Source organism: Bacillus rossius, chromosome 11 (genome assembly GCF_032445375.1).
Source record: "Bacillus rossius redtenbacheri isolate Brsri chromosome 11, Brsri_v3, whole genome shotgun sequence".
NCBI classification, from domain to species: Eukaryota; Metazoa; Arthropoda; class Insecta; order Phasmatodea; family Bacillidae; genus Bacillus; species Bacillus rossius.
This window is the reverse complement of record NC_086338.1, coordinates 41,204,274-41,225,422: the sequence shown is the minus strand read 5'-3', so window position 1 is coordinate 41,225,422 and position 21,149 is coordinate 41,204,274.

The window sequence follows — 21,149 nt, the reverse complement described above, 5'->3', positions numbered from 1 at the left end:
GGTTGGTTACGGGAACAGAAGGGTTGTTCTGGAAGAAGAGTTGGACAGAGTAAAAAAGCACTACTAAGCGAAGGTGGTGAGCTTGGACTGTTTGGTCCGTGTTCGCGCCATGATGCCAGCCAGCACACATTCTTAAACTAGAAATATCAGTATGAATGTGTACATGTGTATGGGATTATTCTTGGGCGCTTCGCCATTCAAGGTCTCAGGAGACCAAAAAAGTGGAAAATCAGACGATAATTCGAGCCCTGCTGGGCCGAAACACGACAGTATTTTTCGCCTACACGGAAGGACCTACAGGGAGGGCTGCGTCGGTGTTGGGCGTTGTATGTCAATTAGAACCATATTATACTTAATAATACTTAATACTATGAGCTGCCAGCTTAGGATTGCAAGAACTGTGCTTTTTCGCTGGCTCAGTATATGTGCTTAATGAAGCACCCCCTCAGCAGACTCTCGTCTGACTGATAAAGGGATAACATCATCGCCGATGTGGGCCGCGGGGCCCGAATGCCGCATCTTGGCATCGAACTCCGCGACCCTTTAGGAGTACCAGGTGGCTTACTGCCGACCCATAACCTCCTGTTTTGCCTAATGTGTTTTCGGTTTTGACTTTTTGTGTGACTGACTTTTAAATAAGCTGCGAAGCTGTGTTTTGTTGCAAGTGACCTGGTATAATCTACTTTAATTTCGTGTGGTGACTCTACTTTAAACTCGTGTGTTGTCCAGCCCTCCCTTTAAGTTTAAAATTTAAATTCAAAGGGGGGGAAGGGGGGTGAATATTAATTTAATCTGAGCAGTTGGCCTTAGCTGCTCAGTTTGTTTTGATTTTTATTTACTTGCTTGAAGAGCGTGTTGATTTATTTATTTGCGTGTGGGCAAAGGCTGGACTGATTTACTGTGTTAGCTACTGTGTTGTGTGTGTGGCGAGGTTCCTAGACCGTGGGCTGCTGACCCCCTCCCTTTAACGGGAAGAGGGGCTAGGCCGGCGGAGGGGACAAGTCCCCTCTGCCCACGGCTGGCTCGGTGTGTACCTAGCGCGGCTCAGCACCGCAGTTAACATTTCTGCCAACTGCAGCACTGCGCCGCGCGGAGCAGACTGCAGCTCGGTGCGGCCCCAGGCCCTGGGGAGCTGCGGTCTGGTGTGAGCTGGTTCAGCTGCGAGCTGTGCGCCCTTGGTGGCTAGGCCGGCCTCCAGGAGTCGAGTGGCTTCTTCAGGTGTTGCAAAAGCCACTCGGTGAAGGCCGGTGGGGCGCCCTGTTGCCTTGCTGCGTATGCGCCAACACTTGGTCGGTTTGTGGCCGGCCTCGTGCAGTGCAGACTCCACTTCTTCGGTCGGTACCCCAGCCCCTCCGCCGCCCCGCAGGACGACAAAGTGCCAGGGCACTCTCTTCAGTTGCGGAGGCCGCTGGCGATGTTCTGCAGCAGGCTGCAGTCTTGGTTCCCGCGCATCAGTGGCGGCCGCCTCCCTCTTCTTGGCTGGAGGGGCCGGCGTCACTGGGCGGTCTCGAGGCGTGCGCAGCTGTTGTTGACTTGGTGCTGGTGCTGTGGCTGCAGTGCTGGTACCTTTCTCTGCCGTAAAAACGGCGGTTTGGGTGCCAGAGTGTTTCCACTTGGCTGCGGCGGGCGTCTGACACGAGGTGTGTCGGAGCCCTGCTGGTTTGTCCGTCTGTGTGCTGCAGTCCTGCAGCTCTGGAGTGAGCTCAGGCGTCTGGAATGAGCTGTCGTTGCTGTGGTTATTCTTGTTTTGCCTTGCTTGCTCCTCGCATTGCACCACATCCCAGTAGATGCCCCATCCGAGGTAATCCGGCGGGTCTGATGCAATGCGGACGACCGCATTTGTTGTACGAATGCGGTACCTTGAGTCCCGCACTCTCTTGAGACGGTCAAGGCAGGCCGAATCACGCAGATACACCAACGCCTCTGTGGTGCCTGCTGCGCTGCGGATCGGCACTACATCTACTTCTGGCTGGTACTCTTCATCGTCGTAGTCCTCCACGTATCCAGTGACCAGCTCGCTCAGCTTCCCCGGCTCGATGGCTGGATCCCACTTGATCGTGCAACAGAAAGCCGGGGAGCCGATGCCAGCGGGCATGTGTTCCTCGTAGATCTTCTCGTAGAAGTCGATTATTCGACCACTCTCTGAGCGCATCGGCGACCAGTCCTTGAACTCTGCCTCTAGGCTGGATTCGCATTGCTCGGTGTGCTTGTGGCCGCGGTGGTTTCCCCTCCTCTTTCGGTGCGGGTTTGGCATCTTGCTGCTAGTGAGGAGAGAGCTCGACCGACCAGGTGCTTTTTCGCTCCGCGCGCATTGGCCGGCAGTGCCGCTTATATTTTTGTCTTACGTCCGGATCAAAATTTCCGAGCGATAAAACATGTGGGTTTTAACTATTTACGCATTTATCGTAAAATGTTTCTGGGGTTCGAATGTAAAAGTCTTGCAAAGTTTCCGTGTCCGTTTCACAATGCAAGGCTTCTGTAGGGTAATACATTGGAGCGTCTGTAGCTATTCGAATACATTTATTCTGAATTCGCTGCAGCTTTAATAAATGTGTTTTCGCAGTGGTTGCCCAGACTGGGGCTGCGTACGTAATAATAGGGTGAATCAGTGTTTTGTAGAGCACAGTAAACCGTTCGTTACTGTGCCTCCACATCGCCTGCTCATTACTGGATATAGTGAGCTTAGTCTAACCTCAGTTTGAATTCTCTAGGCATCTATATGATGGTGCCAGAGAAGCTTCCTGTCCATGTGGACGCCTAGATATTTTACGACGTCCTTGTGTGGGATTTGTTCGCCAAACAAACGTATTTATGGCCTGTGTTCTACAGGTGGAAGATTTCCGCGAGTAAACACAATAGCTTCGGACATCGTTGTGTTCACTTTGCTAAGCCAGGTCGTACACCATTGCTAGCACACAGCTAATGCATCCGTTTTTTTCCTAGCCTAATTTAATCTAAGCTAATGCAGTCTGGTAGTGGCTAGGTGAAGTGTGTATGATCTGCTATACAGAAACGTGTCGTTTGCATAGCACATAGCAGCCTAACTTCACTAGGCGGTGTTCGGGGCGTGGCAAATCTCTAGAAGGCTATATATGTTAAATAGAACAGGGCCTAGAATACTGCCCTGTGGTACGCCTGCTCTTATTTGTTTGATGTCAGACATAGTTCTTTAAGTTGATACTGAAAACGTTCTGTCTTCTAGGTAGGACGCGACTAGCTTGGTATAGCAGACCAGGAAATTAGTTTGATATAGTTTGTATAGATTAGCCCCGCGTGATAAACTCTGTCGAAGGCTTTTTCTACGTCTAAAAACGTCGCAACTACATAATCTTTTACGTTGAAGGCGCTTGTTATCTCTTCAGTGAGGCGTATGAGTTGGTGCACTGTCAAGTGATTACTGCGAAAAATCGAATGGCCTAAGTGTACAGGCCTGCCCGATCCGCGGACGAATATTTTCACGTTCTGCGCGCATACTTTTCGTTGGTGATACTGCCGACGAGCGCGGGTTTGAATGGTAGTTTGATGATATGAATTGACAAACTGCTAGACTGTGTGTAATATAGTTACCCAAATAACACTAAAACAACAAAAATGAATTAAATAATAAATAACCATCTCTTTTAAAACTATAACGTGTCAGAACTTAGTGTTATTGTGCAAACAAAGACTAATTTTAGCAAAGATTATTGCACGAAGTAAGGAAGGTAGGGTTATATGAATAGTCAAAATAAGTTTTTATAGCAACTGATCTTGAGAAAATGATTTTTTTGTTTGTGTAGGCCTCAACTTTGACAGCTGAGTAAAGTTTATTTAAACAAAGGCACAGCATTTCAATGAGTGTTTTATTTTTTAATGAATTTCTGAATTATAACCTTGTCACAAATTTTTATGTAGGATACATACAGATGCAAGTTTATTATAAACTGAACTATTAGTATTAATGTTTATACGTTTCATTTAGAAAATAAATTTAGCTCTTATTGTTACATGAATTAATATATCTGATACGCTTACTTGCGTTATTAAAATAACTTGCATTAACTTCGGAACAATTGTAACGTGTCCCAAATTTTCGGTTGTAAACGCAAACCAAATATTTTCATTTAATTATATTATTAATTGATGTCATGTTATGTTGATAGAACTAACAAAAAACGGCGAAATATAAATTCAAATTTTTGATATTCGTGCTTTATTGTTTGGCTATTTATTTTGGCAATTTTTCATAGTTTAAGCACTTATGAAAATATTTACATAAAATTCTTATAAATGTTTTTTGAGATTCTTTAATTATGTGTGATGATTCTGCTAATAGTTGTTGAGATAATTGAGGTAGATTACCGGTATTTTACCATTGGTTTTGTATTTTGTATTACGTTAGCTACTTTTAAAATACTTTTAAGTCATTTGGATGGTTGGTTAAGTTTTGTTAGCTTAATTTAAAACATTGTTTAATCGTGTGAATGGCTGGAGGGATAAGGTAATTTAATTTCGAACACTGTTCAATTATTTGAATGATTGGTTGTATACAATATTCATTTAAAATACTGTATATTGGTGTAAATGTTTGGGTAAGTTACGTTAGCCACATTAAAAATACTTAACGGCGTTCTTCGGGATAGGTGTTATTCAAAAAACCATTAAATGTTCTTAATGGAGAACCTTCTCTAGAAAATTAGCATTACTTGAAATAGGGATAACAATCTGCAGGTAGAGAAGTAAAGATTGTGTTAGGTAAGTTCCGGGAAGAGGAGTGGCAGATTTTGCATTTAAAACTGCAGAATAAAAAGTACGAATTTTTGAAAAATTTAAATATTTAAGCTTTGTGAAACGATTAATAACCATGCAACATTTTTAAATAATCAATATTAATATTACAAGACTGACATATTTTTAATTATATAATCTTGATTTTTGAAATAAATGCTTTTTTTTTTTCGGATGAGGTTGTACTAACCAGCGAAATGATTTTTTTTCCGTATCTAAACTACCGCGTTATTATTTTCCTGCCTAGTATTTTGTTAGTACAATATATAGTACACAATATATAGTGCACAAAATAATTTATTACGGTTGTGGCAAACAACAGTTAACTGGTGTCACTGCTACAAAAGTTTAACATTATTTAGCCAAACTTGTGTTGTGAATGTATTACACTGAAATAAATAATAAAATCACTTCAGGCTATATAAAAAAAGATTGTCAAAATTAAATGATATCGTAGCTTTCGTCCATTCGAAACCTAAATTGGGCGGAGACAAAACAAAATACAGAAAAAAACTTATTTTGTAATAAATGAGGCAATAAAATTAGTTATAGGTATCTAATTTCTTAATTTATTTACTTGAATGGAAATAAATTTGCCATTAGAATCATCATTTGTTGATAACCGCCGTTCTAACAAAATGTAAAACTCAGATTAACGTATATTTCCGTATACATAGCCTACTTTAGCAAAATATCTCCAGAGTGACGTCACAAATTGCTAGCCAGTGAAAGAGAAAGGTGCGCAAAAGGATACATATATAACTTCACGATGATTCACCCGTTATGTTCACAGTTGACAGAACAGAAGAACGAATGAATATCAAGCAATGATTTGTGTAACATTTTCTTAAGTGTTATGAGTACGTAATAAATATTCTCGCAGAAACTGTATGGTGTTATGTAGGCTGAAGTATCTATTTATTCGATTTTTTATTTATTAGAAAACAATTTGATCCGATTTCCGCATAGGTAGTTGAGAAGTGTAATTAGGATAATAAATTTTAAGCTCAATATTGTGCTAAAACAGATTAAGATAAATTGTAATTGGAACCGAATTAGGGGTTCATATGTAAAAATACAAATGTTTGTTAAGTGACACAATATTTCTGTAAACCTTTGTGTTCTGTACCATTACAAGAAGGAACAACCATATTTCTATACATTTGAGAATAATAACAGTAGTATTACAGAATTATTTTTATTTGGTTTCATATAGAACTTCTATAAGCACTCGAACTATGGTCAATGGACTGGGAATGTTTAGTTTAATGCCGATTATAATTTGTTGTGTTTGTTGCCAGCCAAACTTGTTTAACTATATGATAGAACCTTACACTTAGTACGTGTGGTTTCCAAGTGATGTTATGTTCTCTGGATTATGTAATTACAGTTTCCCTTATACGAATGTACCGAACAAAAATAAAGTGTTGTGGTGTATACCACCATTGAAATATAAGAAACCTCTTAGTTAACACTAGGAAAATAACAAATGCAAGTGACAAGTAGCTCATTTGACATTGAACAAGAGGATCGTTCCAAAGAGAGGTTGCACCCTCCTTCCTGAGCGAGCCTTTTGTGACGTTGCAAGTTGTTTCTTGTTTCATTACAAAGAAAAATTGAAAAAGTAAGCCATAAATTGCACCATTTTAAAACATATTTGCAACATTGCAAATAATTGCTTGAATATCTTTCACACTTGGGGTTGGCTAATGACTAAATTTCGAATAAAATTTTCTATTTACTCATTGATATAACGTTACGTTAACCATGCAAGCACATTTGTTGAAATGCAGCATGTACTTTGTATGGTGTACAATTAACAGCATCTTTCATGTACTTTATTTTAATAATTCTTGGGAATTTTTTTTCCAGAACTAATTGATATGTTCTCGCCCCTTAAATACAGGTAACGAGATGCTGGCCCGTTACCATCACATGCAAGGTCTCAATAGTATATAAACAACATTATTCTAATGTATTGTTATTGTGGTGACTAGCGAATGAATGCAGCAGATTCCAACTCTTCAGAATTGTTTCCAGTAGACGCAGCGTCGCAATGCGTGGCTGCGACTGGTTGATAATCGCTGGCTCCTCTGTGACATTGTGGGCATTGGTGAATCAAGCTTGTCGTGAATGTCAGTGCGCTTGCAAACTGACTCCCCTGCTGCAGCTCATACACCGGTCGTCACTGGATTCTGATGTACTTTGTAATAATTAAGATAGTTTCTGAACCAGAACAGTTGATAAGCTACGGTCCTGAATCAAAAAAGGTAAATTTAAAATGTGTCGTAACTTTATCTTTGAGCCTCATTTAGAAAATGTTAACATACTCACCTTTCATTGTTAGGTACATATTTTTTTACACAATCCCGCATAACCCTGCAAGTTATAAAAATTCTTCCAATGTATGAATTTCCCAATTACATACATATTGATAATGCCGAATGTGGACTTTATATATATATACACATGCATACTTACACATATATGTATAAAAATTGAAAGAAAATGTTTGCTTCAATGTCTCCCCTATAAATAATAAATGAATTACCTATATGATTAAATATCCGTGTTCTTAGTGGATATAACTAGGAAAATCTGCATAATTTGTATGTATTTTGGTAGTTATTAAAAAAGTACAATTAAACTTACAATATTATGAATTGTCATACCTCTAATGTTAAATTTTACTCTTGTACAGATAGCACACTGTATCTAAGTAACATAATTAAGATGTCACAGATATAATAATTAATACTTACTAATTTTATTCGACAATGTGTTTCCGATTCATTTGACTTCTTGCAAATGGGTTATAAATTAAGTATAACTCCAGAGACGTACCAAATTAGGTTACCTTGAGAAACTCATGACGTCAGCGTGTATGGTTTATGTGTTAGGGAAAATTTATTCAAATACTGTGTATTAAAAAAGTGCATGACATGGTATATTATTGTTTTATTTTGAAACAATTAACCCCAATTATTGCGAACACCATGGTAATATGCTTAAAAAATGTGTGAACTCTGGAGTGTATGAGAAGTTATTTCCAGGCCGGCCGTCGAATCGTCCGGTTTTAGGATCGAGTATAAATGACAGAACTTCGACTATCATCCCTTTTCTACGTGTGTCTAAAGCCAACCAGGAGCGTGGAGAAACCCCCCTGAAAAGCCTGACTCGAATGACAATTGAAATGTTTTCCTAACTTAAATTAAACTAAGCTAAAGTGTGTGGGAAAGGGGCCAATTTAAGGTAGGACCTAGGCGTGTCTCAGGGCAAACCCTATACACTAGAATAAATACCAATTATTTAAGTTAAATACAAAGCGTCATATCTTGCGTTTAGGACCTTGTAGTTGGATTTTTATATTTCAGTTTTAAACGGAGAAATAAAATGGTTTTTTCAGGGCCTGTAATGGCCGGGTAAATTTATTGCCTGCAAGGATAACTGGGCGCGCGATCTTGTTGCTGTCCGTCGGCATTAAAAGTGTCGGCCCAGACAAAAATTATGATTAGTATATTTTGTTAAGAAACGTTACAGCTTTCATTTGGTACATGGCTGATATTCGGCCAATACTTGGTATGAGTCCTGGAGTCGTTTTTATAAAATGAAAGTTTTTGAAATATGTACCTTTTTTGACCTTATATATTTTAAAGAACACTATTAATAAATACTAATTTTTTTAGTTAAATACAAAGCGTCATATCTTGCGTTTAGGACCTTGTAGTTGGATTTTTATATTTCAGTTTTAAACTGAGAAATAAAATGGTTTTTTCAGGTCCTGTAATGGGCGGGTGAAGCTATTGCCTGCAAGGAAAACAGAGCACGCGATCTTGTTGCTGTCCGTCGGCATTAAAAGTGTCGGCCCAGACAAAAATTCTGAAAAGTATATTTTGTTAAGAAACGTTACAGCTTTCATTTGGTACATGGCTGATATTCGGCCAATACTTGGTATGAGTCCTGGAGTCGTTTTTATAAAATGCAAGTTTTTGAAATATGTACCTTCTTTGACCTTATATATTTTAAAGAATACTATTAATAAATACTATTTTTTTTAGTTAAATACAAAGCGTCATATCTTGAGTTTAGGACCTTGTAGTTGGATTTTTATATTTCAGTTTTAAACGGAGAAATAAAATGTTTTTTTCAGGTCCTGTAATGGGCGGGTGAAGCTAGTGCCTGCAAGGAAAACAGGGCACGCGATCTCGTTGCTGTTCGTCGGCATTAAAAGTGTCGGCCCAGACAAAAATTCTGAAAAGTATACTTTGTTTAGAAATGTTACAGATTTCATTTGGTACATGGCTTATGTTCGGCCAATACTTGGTATGAGTCCTGGAGTCGTTTTTATAAAATGCAAGTTTTTTAAATATGTACCTTTTTTGACCTTATATAATTTTTAGAATACTATTAATAAATATTCTTTTTTTAGTTTAATACAAAGCGTCATATCTTGCGTTTAGGACCTTGTAGTTGGATATTTATATTTCAGTTTTAAACGGAGAAATAAAATGGTTTTTTCAGGGCCTGTAATGGGCGGGTGAAGCTATTGCCTGCAAGGAAAACAGGGCACGCGATCTTGTTGCTGTCCGTCGGCATTAAAAGTGTCGGCCCAGACAAAAATTCTGAAAAGTATATTTTGTTAAGAAACGTTACAGCTTTCATTTGGTACATGGCTGATATTCGGCCAATACTTGGTATGAGTCCTGGAGTCGTTTTTATAAAATGCAAGTTTTTGAAATATGTACCTTATTTGACCTTATATAATTTATAGAATACTATTAATAAATATTCTTTTTTTTAGTTTAATACAAAGCGTCATATCTTGCGTTTAGGACCTTGTAGTTGGATTTTTATATTTCAGTTTTAAACGGAGAAATAAAATGGTTTTTCAGGTCCTGTAATGGGCGGGTGAAGCTATTGCCTGCAAGGAAAACAGGGCACGCGATCTTGTTGCTGTCCGTCGGCATTAAAAGTGTCGGCCCAGACAAAAATTCTGAAAAGTATATTTTGTTAAGAAACGTTACAGCTTTCATTTGGTACATGGCTGATATTCGGCCAATACTTGGTATGAGTCCTGGAGTCGTTTTTATAAAATGCAAGTTTTTGAAATATGTACCTTTTTTGACCTTATATAATTTATAGAATACTATTAATAAATATTCTTTTTTTTAGTTTAATACAAAGCGTCATATCTTGCGTTTAGGACCTTGTAGTTGGATTTTTATATTTCAGTTTTAAACGGAGAAATAAAATGGTTTTTCAGGTCCTGTAATGGGCGGGTGAAGCTATTGCCTGCAAGGAAAACAGGGCACGCGATCTTGTTGCTGTCCGTCGGCATTAAAAGTGTCGGCCCAGACAAAAATTCTGAAAAGTATATTTTGTTAAGAAACGTTACAGCTTTCATTTGGTACATGGCTGATATTCGGCCAATACTTGGTATGAGTCCTGGAGTCGTTTTTATAAAATGCAAGTTTTTGAAATATGTACCTTCTTTGACCTTATATATTTTAAAGAATACTATTAATAAATACTATTTTTTTTAGTTAAGTACAAAGCGTCATATCTTGAGTTTAGGACCTTGTAGTTGGATTTTTATATTTCAGTTTTAAACGGAGAAATAAAATGTTTTTTTCAGGTCCTGTAATGGGCGGGTGAAGCTAGTGCCTGCAAGGAAAACAGGGCACGCGATCTTGTTGCTGTCCGTCGGCATTAAAAGTGTCGGCCCAGACAAAAATTCTGAAAAGTATATTTTGTTAAGAAATGTTACAGCTTTCATTTGGTACATGGCTTATGTTCGGCCAATACTTGGTATGAGTCCTGGAGTCGTTTTTATAAAATGCAAGTTTTTTAAATATGTACCTTTTTTGACCTTATATAATTTTTAGAATACTATTAATAAATATTCTTTTTTTAGTTTAATACAAAGCGTCATATCTTGCGTTTAGGACCTTGTAGTTGGATTTTTATATTTCAGTTTTAATCGAAGAAATAAAATGGTTTTTTCAGGGCCTGTAATGGGCGGGTAAATCTATTGCCTGCAAAGAAAACTGGGCGCGCGACCTTGTTGCTGTCCGTCGGCATTAAAAGTGTCGGCCCAGACAAAAATTATGATTAGTATATTTTGTTAAGAAATGTTACAGCTTTCATTTGGTACATGGCTGATGTTCGGCCAATTCTTGGTATGAGTCCTAGAGTCGTTTTAATATAATGCAAGTTTTTGAAATATGTACTTTTTTTGAATTTAAATAATTTAAAGAATACTATTAATAAATAATATTTATTTAGTTAATACAAAGCGTCATATCTTGCGTTTAGGACCTTGTAGTTGGATATTTATATTTCAGTTTTAAACGGAGAAATAAAATGTTTTTTTCAGGGCCTGTAATGGGCGGGTGAAGCTATTGCCTGCAAGGAAAACAGGACACGCGATCTTGTTGCTGTCCGTCGGCATTAAAAGTGTCGGCCCAGACAAAAATTCTGAAAAGTATATTTTGTTAAGAAACGTTACAGCTTTCATTTGGTACATGGCTGATATTCGGCCAATACTTGGTATTAGTCCTGGAGTCGTTTTTATAAAATGCAAGTTTTTGAAATATGTACCTTTTTTGACCTTATATAATTTATAGAATACTATTAATAAATATTCTTTTTTTTAGTTTAATACAAAGCGTCATATCTTGCGTTTAGGACCTTGTAGTTGGATTTTAATATTTCAGTTTTAAACGGAGAAATAAAATGGTTTTTTCAGGTCCTGTAATGGGCGGGTGAAGCTATTGCCTGCAAGGAAAACAGGGCACGCGATCTTGTTGCTGTCCGTCGGCATTAAAAGTGTCGGCCCAGACAAAAATTCTGAAAAGTATATTTTGTTAAGAAACGTTACAGCTTTCATTTTGTACATGGCTGATATTCGGCCAATACTTGGTATGAGTCCTGGAGTCGTTTTTATAAAATGCAAGTTTTTGAAATATGTACCTTCTTTGACCTTATATATTTTAAAGAATACTATTAATAAATACTATTTTTTTTAGTTAAATACAAAGCGTCATATCTTGAGTTTAGGACCTTGTAGTTGGATTTTTATATTTCAGTTTTAAACGGAGAAATAAAATGTTTTTTTCAGGTCCTGTAATGGGCGGGTGAAGCTAGTGCCTGCAAGGAAAACAGGGCACGCGATCTTGTTGCTGTCCGTCGGCATTAAAAGTGTCGGCCCAGACAAAAATTCTGAAAAGTATATTTTGTTAAGAAACGTTACAGCTTTCATTTGGTACATGGCTGATATTCGGCCAATACTTGGTATGAGTCCTGGAGTCGTTTTAATATAATGCACGTTTTTGAAATATGTATATTTTTTGACCTTATTTAATTTAAAGAATACTATTAATAAATAATATTAATTTAGTTAAATACAAAGCGTAATATCTTGCGTTTAGGACCTTGTAGTTGGATTTTTATATTTCAGTTTTAATCGAAGAAATAAAATGGTTTTTTCAGGGCCTGTAATGGGCGGGTAAATCTATTGCCTACAAAGAAAACTGGGCGCGCGATCTTGTTGCTGTCCGTCGGCATTAAAAGTGTCGGCCCAGACAAAAATTCTGAAGAGTATGTTTTGTTAAGAAACGTTACAGCTTTCATTTGGTACATTGCTGATATTCGGCCAATACTTGGTATGAGTCCTGGAGTCGTTTTTATAAAATGCAAGTTTTTGAAATATGTACCTTTTTTGACCTTATATAATTTATAGAATTCTATTAATAAATATTCTTTTTTTTAGTTTAATACAAAGCGACATATCTTGCGTTTAGGAACTTGTAGTTGGATTTTTATATTTCAGTTTTAAACTGAGAAAAAAAAATGGTTTTTTCAGGGCCTGTATGGGCGGGTGAATCTATTGCCTGCAAAGAAAACCGGGCGCGCGATCTTGTTGCTGTCCGTCGGCATTAAAAGTGTCGGCCCAGACAAAAATTCTGAAAAGTATATTTTGTTAAGAAATGTTACAGGTTTCATTTGGTACATGGCTGATATTCGGCCAATACTTGGTATGAGTCCTGGAGTCGTTTTTATAAAATGCAAGTTTTTGAAATATGTACCTTTTTTGACCTTTTATAATTTAAAGAATACTATTAAATAATACAATTTTTTTAGTTAAATACAAACCGTCATATCTTGCGTTTAGGACCTTATAGTTGTATTTTTATATTTCAGTTTTTAACGGAGAAATAAAATGGTTTTTTCAGGTCCTGTAATGGGCGGGTAAATCTATTGGCTGCAAGGAAAACTGGGCGCGCGATCTTGTTGCTGTCCGTCGGCATTAAATGTGTCGGCCCAGACAAAAATTCTGAAATGTATATTTTGTTAAGAAATGTTACAGCTTTCATTTGGTACATGGCTGATGTTCGGCCAATACTTGGTACGAGTCCTGGAGTCGTTTTAATATAATGCACGTTTTTGAAATATGTACATTTTTTGACCTTATTTAATTTAAAGAATACTATTAATAAATAATATTTACTTAGTTAATACAAAGCGTCATATCTTGCGTTTAGGACCTTGTAGTTGGATATTTATATTTCAGTTTTAAACGGAGAAATAAAATGTTTTTTTCAGGGCCTGTAATGGGCGGGTAAATCTATTGGCTGCAAGGAAAACTGGGCGCGCGATCTTGTTGCTGACCGTCGGCATTAAATGTGTCGGCCCAGACAAAAATTCTGAAATGTATATTTTGTTAAGAAATGTTACAGGTTTCATTTGGTACATGGCTGATATTCGGCCAATACTTGGTATGAGTCCGGGAGTCGTTTTTATAAAATGCAAGTTTTTGAAATATGTACCTTCTTTGACCTTAAATAATTTAAAGAATACTATTAATAAATAATATTTATTTAGTTAAATACAAAGCGTCATATCTTGCGTTTAGGACCTTGTAGTTGGATTTTTATATTTCAGTTTTAAACGGAGAAATAAAATGGTTTTTTCAGGGCCTGTAATGGGCGGGTAAATCTATTGGCTGCAAGGAAAACTGGGCGCGCGATCTTGTTGCTGTCCGTCGGCATTAAATGTGTCGGCCCAGACAAAAATTCTGAAATGTATATTTTGTTAAGAAATGTTACAGCTTTCATTTGGTACATGGCTGATGTTCGGCCAATACTTGGTACGAGTCCTGGAGTCGTTTTAATATAATGCACGTTTTTGAAATATGTACATTTTTTGACCTTATTTAATTTAAAGAATACTATTAATAAATAATATTTACTTAGTTAATACAAAGCGTCATATCTTGCGTTTAGGACCTTGTAGTTGGATATTTATATTTCAGTTTTAAACGGAGAAATAAAATGTTTTTTTCAGGGCCTGTAATGGGCGGGTAAATCTATTGGCTGCAAGGAAAACTGGGCGCGCGATCTTGTTGCTGACCGTCGGCATTAAATGTGTCGGCCCAGACAAAAATTCTGAAAAGTATATTTTGTTAAGAAATGTTACAGCTTTCATTTGGTACATGGCTGATGTTCGGCCAATACTTGGTATGAGTCCTGGAGTCGTTTTAATATAATGCACGTTTTTGAAATATGTATAATTTTTGACCTTATTTAATTTAAAGAATACTATTAATAAATAATATTTATTTAGTTAAATACAAAGCGTTATATCTTGCGTTTAGTTCCTTGTAGGTGGATTTTTATATTTCAGTTTTAATCGAAGAAATAAAATGGTTTTTTCAGGGCCTGTAATGGGCGGGTAAATCTATTGCCTACAAGGAAAACTGGGCGCGCGATCTTGTTGCTGTTTGTCGGCATTAAAAGTGTCGGCCCAGACAAAAATTATGATTAGTATATTTTGTTAAGAAATTTTACAGCTTTCATTTGGTACATGGCTTATGTTCGGCCAATACTTGGTATGAGTCCTGGAGTCGTTTTTATAAAATGCAAGTTTTTTAAATATGTACCTTTTTTGACCTTATATAATTTTTAGAATACTATTAATAAATATTCTTTTTTTAGTTTAATACAAAGCGTCATGTCTTGCGTTTAGGACCTTGTAGTTGTATTTTTATATTTCAGTTTTAAACGGAGAAATAAAATGGTTTTTTCAGGGCCTGTAATGGGCGGGTAAATCTATTGCCTGCAAAGAAAACTGGGCGCGCGATCTTGTTGCTGTCCGTCGGCATTAAAAGTGTCGGCCCAGACAAAAATTATGATTATAATATTTTGTTAAGAAATGTTACAGCTTTCATTTGGTACATGGCTGATATTCGGCCAATACTTGGTATGAGTCCTGGAGTCGTTTTTATAAAATGCAAGTTTTTGAAATATGTACCTTCTTGACCTTATATAATTTAAGGAATACTATTAATAAATACTATTTTTTTTTAGTTAATTACAAAGCGTCATATCTTGCGTTTAGGACCTTGTATTTGGATTTTTATATTTCAGTTTTAAACTGAGAAATAAAATGGTTTTTTCAGGTCCTGTAATGGGCGGGTGAAGCTATTGCCTGCAAGTAAAACAGGGCGCGAGATCTTGTTGCTGTCCGTCGGCATTAAAAGTGTCGGCCCAGACAAAAATTCTGAAAAGTATATTTTGTTAAGAAATGTTACAGCTTTCATTTGGTACATGGCTGATGTTCGGCCAATACTTGGTATGAGTCCTGGAGTCGTTTTAATATAATGCAAGTTTTTGAAATATGTACTTTTTTTGTATTTAAATAATTTAAAGAATACTATTAATAAATACTATTTTTTTTTGTTAAATACAAAGCGTCATATCTTGCGTTTAGGACCTTGTAGTTGGATTTTTTTATTTCAGTTTTAAACTGAGAAATAAAATGGTTTTTTCAGGTCCTTTAATGGGCGGGTGAAGCTATTGCCTGCAAGTAAAACAGGGCGCGAGATCTTGTTGCTGTCCGTCGGCATTAAAAGTGTCGGCCCAGACAAAAATTCTGAAAAGTATATTTTGTTAAGAAATGTTACAGCTTTCATTTGGTACATGGCTGATGTTCGGGCAATACTTAGTGTGAGTCCTGGAGTCGTTTTAATATAATGCAAGTTTTTGAAATATGTACTTTTTTTGAATTTAAATAATTTTAAGAATACTATTAATAAATACTATTTTTTTGTTAAATACAAAGCTTATTATCTTGGGTTTAGGACTTTGTAGTTAGATTTATATATTTCAGTTTTAAATGGAGAAATAAAATGGTTTTTTTCAGGGCCTGTAATGGGCGGGTAAATCTATTGCCTGCAAGGAAAACTGGGCGCGCGATCCTGTTGCTGTCCGTCGGCATTAAAAGTGTCGGCCCAGACAAAAATTCTGAAAACTATTATCTGTTAAGAAATGTTACAGCTTTCATTTGGTACATGGCTGATATTTGGCCAATACTTGGTATGAGTCCAGGAGTTGTTATAATATAATACCATTTTTTGAAATATATATCATATTTGACTTTTAAATAATTTTAACATTGCGTATAAAAATTCACTTTTTTTTAATATTATTAACTAGCCTTACGTTTTGCCTTTATGACTTCGTAGTTGTATTTTGGCTTACATTTTGTCTATTTTATGTTTGGGTAAATGTTTTTGAAACGCGAAAACTGTCATGGCCGAAATGTATGTGTGCGTCTGTTGCTGTTGCTGTCCAAATGCATAATTTTGACTCCGGTCCGAACCTACCTGGTCCGAAGACATTCGTCAATTTGAACTTTTTGTCCCAACCTGTGTACTTCGGACACAGAAAAAGAACAGAACACTCACGATATTTGAATTTCCGGTTCCCGTTTGAAAACTAAGTGTTTGTTTTTGTTATTGAAGGAAATGGAAGGTGTTGTAATTCAAGAAGAGCAAGACGACATTTAAATTAGTGTTGTTCGATTGCTGTGATATGAGTTCATTTTTTAGCATTTACATTTGCCACTTTGCCTTACTGAATAAATATATAAAATTGAACTCCCACAACTTTCAAAAGTTCATTCTCAAACTACAAAGCATCAAAACAATAAACAAAAACTCATCGGGTTTTACCTTACACAAATAAATGCTTTGCTGTAGGCTACATGAGGTTTTTAGTTTTAAAATATAAAATTTTGAAAGGAGAAAATTGAATCTAAGACTATATATATAGCCTATTATGGAATTACCTTACTAGAGTTGATAAAGATTTTGCCCAGCATGATAGGGGATTGAAATATAAATAAAAATAATTTTTTCAACAAACTTTTTACATTAAAATATATATTTGGGTTTTTAATGGTTTTAATTATATTTATTGATTGTGTTTTAATTTATTAAAATAAAAATATATATACTTATTTTAGGGGAGTAATCTGCTAAAAATATTGTACCACTGATTTAACAGTCTTTATTTATTTATAATAATATTTAAAAGATTTATAATATCACAAATTAGAATGAACGTTAGATTTTCTCCAAGTCATAATAATTTCACGTGTTAAATAATTTGTAAATTAGTATATGTTAAAAATGTTACGGGGGCCGCGGTCTCTGATCTTTAATAACGGTTTTTTTTTTTTTTTTTTTATGAATGCTCGGATTTTAAGGGCGCCACCGTGCAACGGGCACGGACCTATGTGAGACTCTTTACCAGGGTCGTGACGTCGCCCATGTGAGGCGTGATTTTAATTCCCCCCTGAAAACAACCTAGCACTAATGCCTGCCCGCTCTCAGAGTCGGGCACGCTATTCCCTACGCAGTGGGCTCTTAGGCGTCCCACACGCCGTCGCACTCCACGTGGCAGGGGCGTTGGGAAGGGGGGGGGGATCATAGGGATCAATCCCCTCCCGAAATGTGTGGAAGGTTTTTTTTACCTGAGTTGAGTTTGTAATTTGTGTTATTTTAATATTCAAAATCAATAATGTTTACAGCAGAACAATATTCAATGTTATATTATGAAAACTGCTAAAATAGCACCATTTTGCACGTAAAAATCCAAATTTTTCCGGGGAAGGACCCCCGGACCCCCCCCCCCTCCCCCCCCGCTTCACAAGGGGGGTGGGTGAATAGCCAAATGTTTAATCCCCCCCCCCCCCCCAAATAAAATCCTGGCTACGCCCCTGCCACGTGGTCACACATATTTAAAAGAATAAAAGAATAAGTTTAGATTTACACACCTGATTTATTTGGCCAACTCCGATCATACACGTACACGATTAAACTGCATCAAACGCCCGCAGCACGAATCGGTTTAAGTGTAGTGACCCACCACGTGGGCACACCTCGACTTACGTATTACATTTGGAAAAAGACCGATATTGGTCGCAAGGTAATTAATTAAGCAGTCCCCCGACCGAGAGGAGCTCCGAGGACTAAACGAAAAAGATTTGAAAAAGAATTAACGTGGAACAGAATTACTTAGCGGTGAAGAACAAGCGGTGAGGTCCCCGGAGTGCTGAAGCGTCTGCTCTCGGTCGTTGATGGCGGAAGACTGGGCTGAGATCATGGCTCGCTCGACTAACATGGCATCCTCCCGCCGAAATAATTGCCGTTGAAGATATTTCTGAATTCGTGCCACGGGAAACTAAAATAACATAAAAAAGATTCTTGAAATATTACGTGATAATTACTGAATTTAAGAAAAAGATCATTCAGATTATAATTATTAAGAATTACATTTAAATATTGTCTGGCTTCGACTTCCGTCGGGAATGTCCGGAAACGCTCTTATATTTCATTACACAATTTTAATTAACAGTACATAAAAAAACCCTCCCGGCCGATCTGCCGTCACGTTGCACTCGGGAACAATAAAAACAATTTACACAATTGACTTTAATTATATTTTAGGGGTGCGGTGCACTGGCTCTACAGCGCCCTCTTGCCGGGCGAACACACACGCACGCACACGTACGCACGGGTAAGCGGGAGGTTTGAATGGATGTTGGGTGGTGTTTGGGCGGTGGCATATCGGACTTAAAAGGGGCCGCAGGCCCGGACGATGTCAAAGATTTATTCTATTAAATATTAGTTTATTAAGTATTTTATATAAAGTATGAGCACAATTTCGCAAGTATGAAAATAATACCTCCATAACAGGATTAAATGCAATATGACAAGATTGACTTTTATAAAAAAATTTAGCATATAAGAATTTAAATTAAAGATATGAGCACAATTTCACCAGTGAGAGAATAATCTCTACGTAACAGCATTAAATGCAATACGATAAATGACATCACTTAGATGATATATCTGTAATAATTTCTATTAGGCAAGTGTAATTACATGTTTTGGGTTAATATTATATGTAAGAATACATTATGAATGTCTTAAAGTATAGGCGTGCAATTTTGTACGACTAAAAGGGGGGTAAGTATGTTTTAGAGATTAATAACTATATCTGTGATTTATTTACGAAAAATTAATGATTTTGGTACCAATAATAAACATATAAAATTTTACAACAAATATTTTTATATTCTTCATAATTCAACCCATAGAGTGTGAATAGAGGTAAGTATGTTTTGAAAACGAATAATTATATCTCTAAAGTTAAAGTAAATTAAGCATAATGAATGATTTTGGGTACCTACTACCAATAATGACCATAAGAAAACTTTTTTAAATTCAATCCCTAAAGAGTGAAAAATAGGTAAGTATGGTTTTAAGATTAATAATTATATCTCCAAATTTAATTTAGCTTAATAAATTATATTGGGTACCAATAATAAAGATACAAAAATAACCAACCACAATTTTTTTTTTCATTTTGTGAATCCAACCCCTAAATGGGGAAAAAGGGATGTGCATGTTTTTAAGATTAATAATTATATTTCCGAATTTAACTAAGCATAATAATTTATATTGGGTACACATAATAAACATACAAAAATATTAACCACAATTTTTAAAATTTGAGAACTGCACCTCCTAAGTTTAATATATACGACATTTAAGTTTCATTTCGTCCACTTAGCAAGATAAATTTACACATATATGTATCATTTCCTGTTAATAATAAAGGACAATAAAATCGTATTATTTGTCTTTAACTACATTGTAGCATGTAATAATTTGTTCTTTAGAGAGGCCATGGTCGTTCAGGTTCTGACCTCAAATGTAAACAGGGTGAAGGTTACATACCTACACCCACTTCCTAAATTCTTTACTTCTTGATTCCCTGAGAGTGGCATCTGTTTGGTACATTAAATGTCACACTTAAGTTAAATTACCGCTGGAGCTCTTATGTATGTGTGTATCCTCTTAATCTTCAATAACATATTTCATTAAAACAACCACAAGGATGATTATTTCCTTAATTTATGAATGCTTTCATATTAAAGTTACTTTTTTTATTGCTGTGCAGGAAGAGTTTTTTTTATATATTATTGAAATTTTTATTATTTTGAGGGCGTACCGATGTTACGTTTTGCACTAGTTGCGGAGATAGTGGGCGCCACCACGTGAGTGGGCACGTGGACCCGACTATAGACTCTTATTCAGGGTGTTATGTGGTCTGTGTGAGGCGAGATATTAGCCCTCCTGATCTCGATGCTGACACCTGTTCCTATACCGAACCCGCTCTCAGCGTCGGGCACACTTCTACCTAACCGCAGTGGGCTCTTAGGGTGTCCCACACGCCACTGAGTGGGTTAAGGACCCATGTGGCCCCCAAACACAAAAGACATGTGACTCGATTGAGTTGGTTTTATTGATACGTTACACGTCCTTCTACACAGCTAAAACACCCGAGGCACGAATCGGTATAAGTTGAGGAGGCGGACCACACACGTGGCCGCCTCAAGCCTTTACGTAGAAAGAAGGTGGTAAAAAACTCCTGAGAGTATAAAAATTAATTATTAAACAGCCCCCACCAACCGAGAGAGCCCCCGAGGATGAAAAAGAAAGCGATTTGGATTAGTTAATTTTACAGAGCTACTTATCGGTGAGACAACGGTGATGTCCTCGGGGTGTCTGCAGAGATGTCTGCTCTCGGCCGGCTGAAGAAGGAGACTGGGGCGAGACAAGGCTCGCGGCAGGAAACATGGCATCCTTCGCGCCGAACACAATTACCGTTAACATTTTAGAGACTGCGTGCCCCGGGTTATTACAGAGAATAACATGAATCTTTTATAAAATTAATATACACATACCCACGACCAGACTGTCTATAATATTTGTTTGTGCATGAAATTAGTTTAAATAAAGTTATATACTAGTTCCGCCATCGCCCGCTAGGGAGCGTCCTTGGCTGTGCTTGCACTTACTTTATTAAAAAATATTATATTAAGAAAACAAAAGACACTCACTTGACTGACCCGTCGTGACACTGTTTAGGGGTGAAAAGAAAAGGTTTACAATATTAATTTAAATACATATAGGTGTGCGGCGCACTGCAGCTAAGCGCCCTTTTGCCGGGCGACCAACTCACACATAC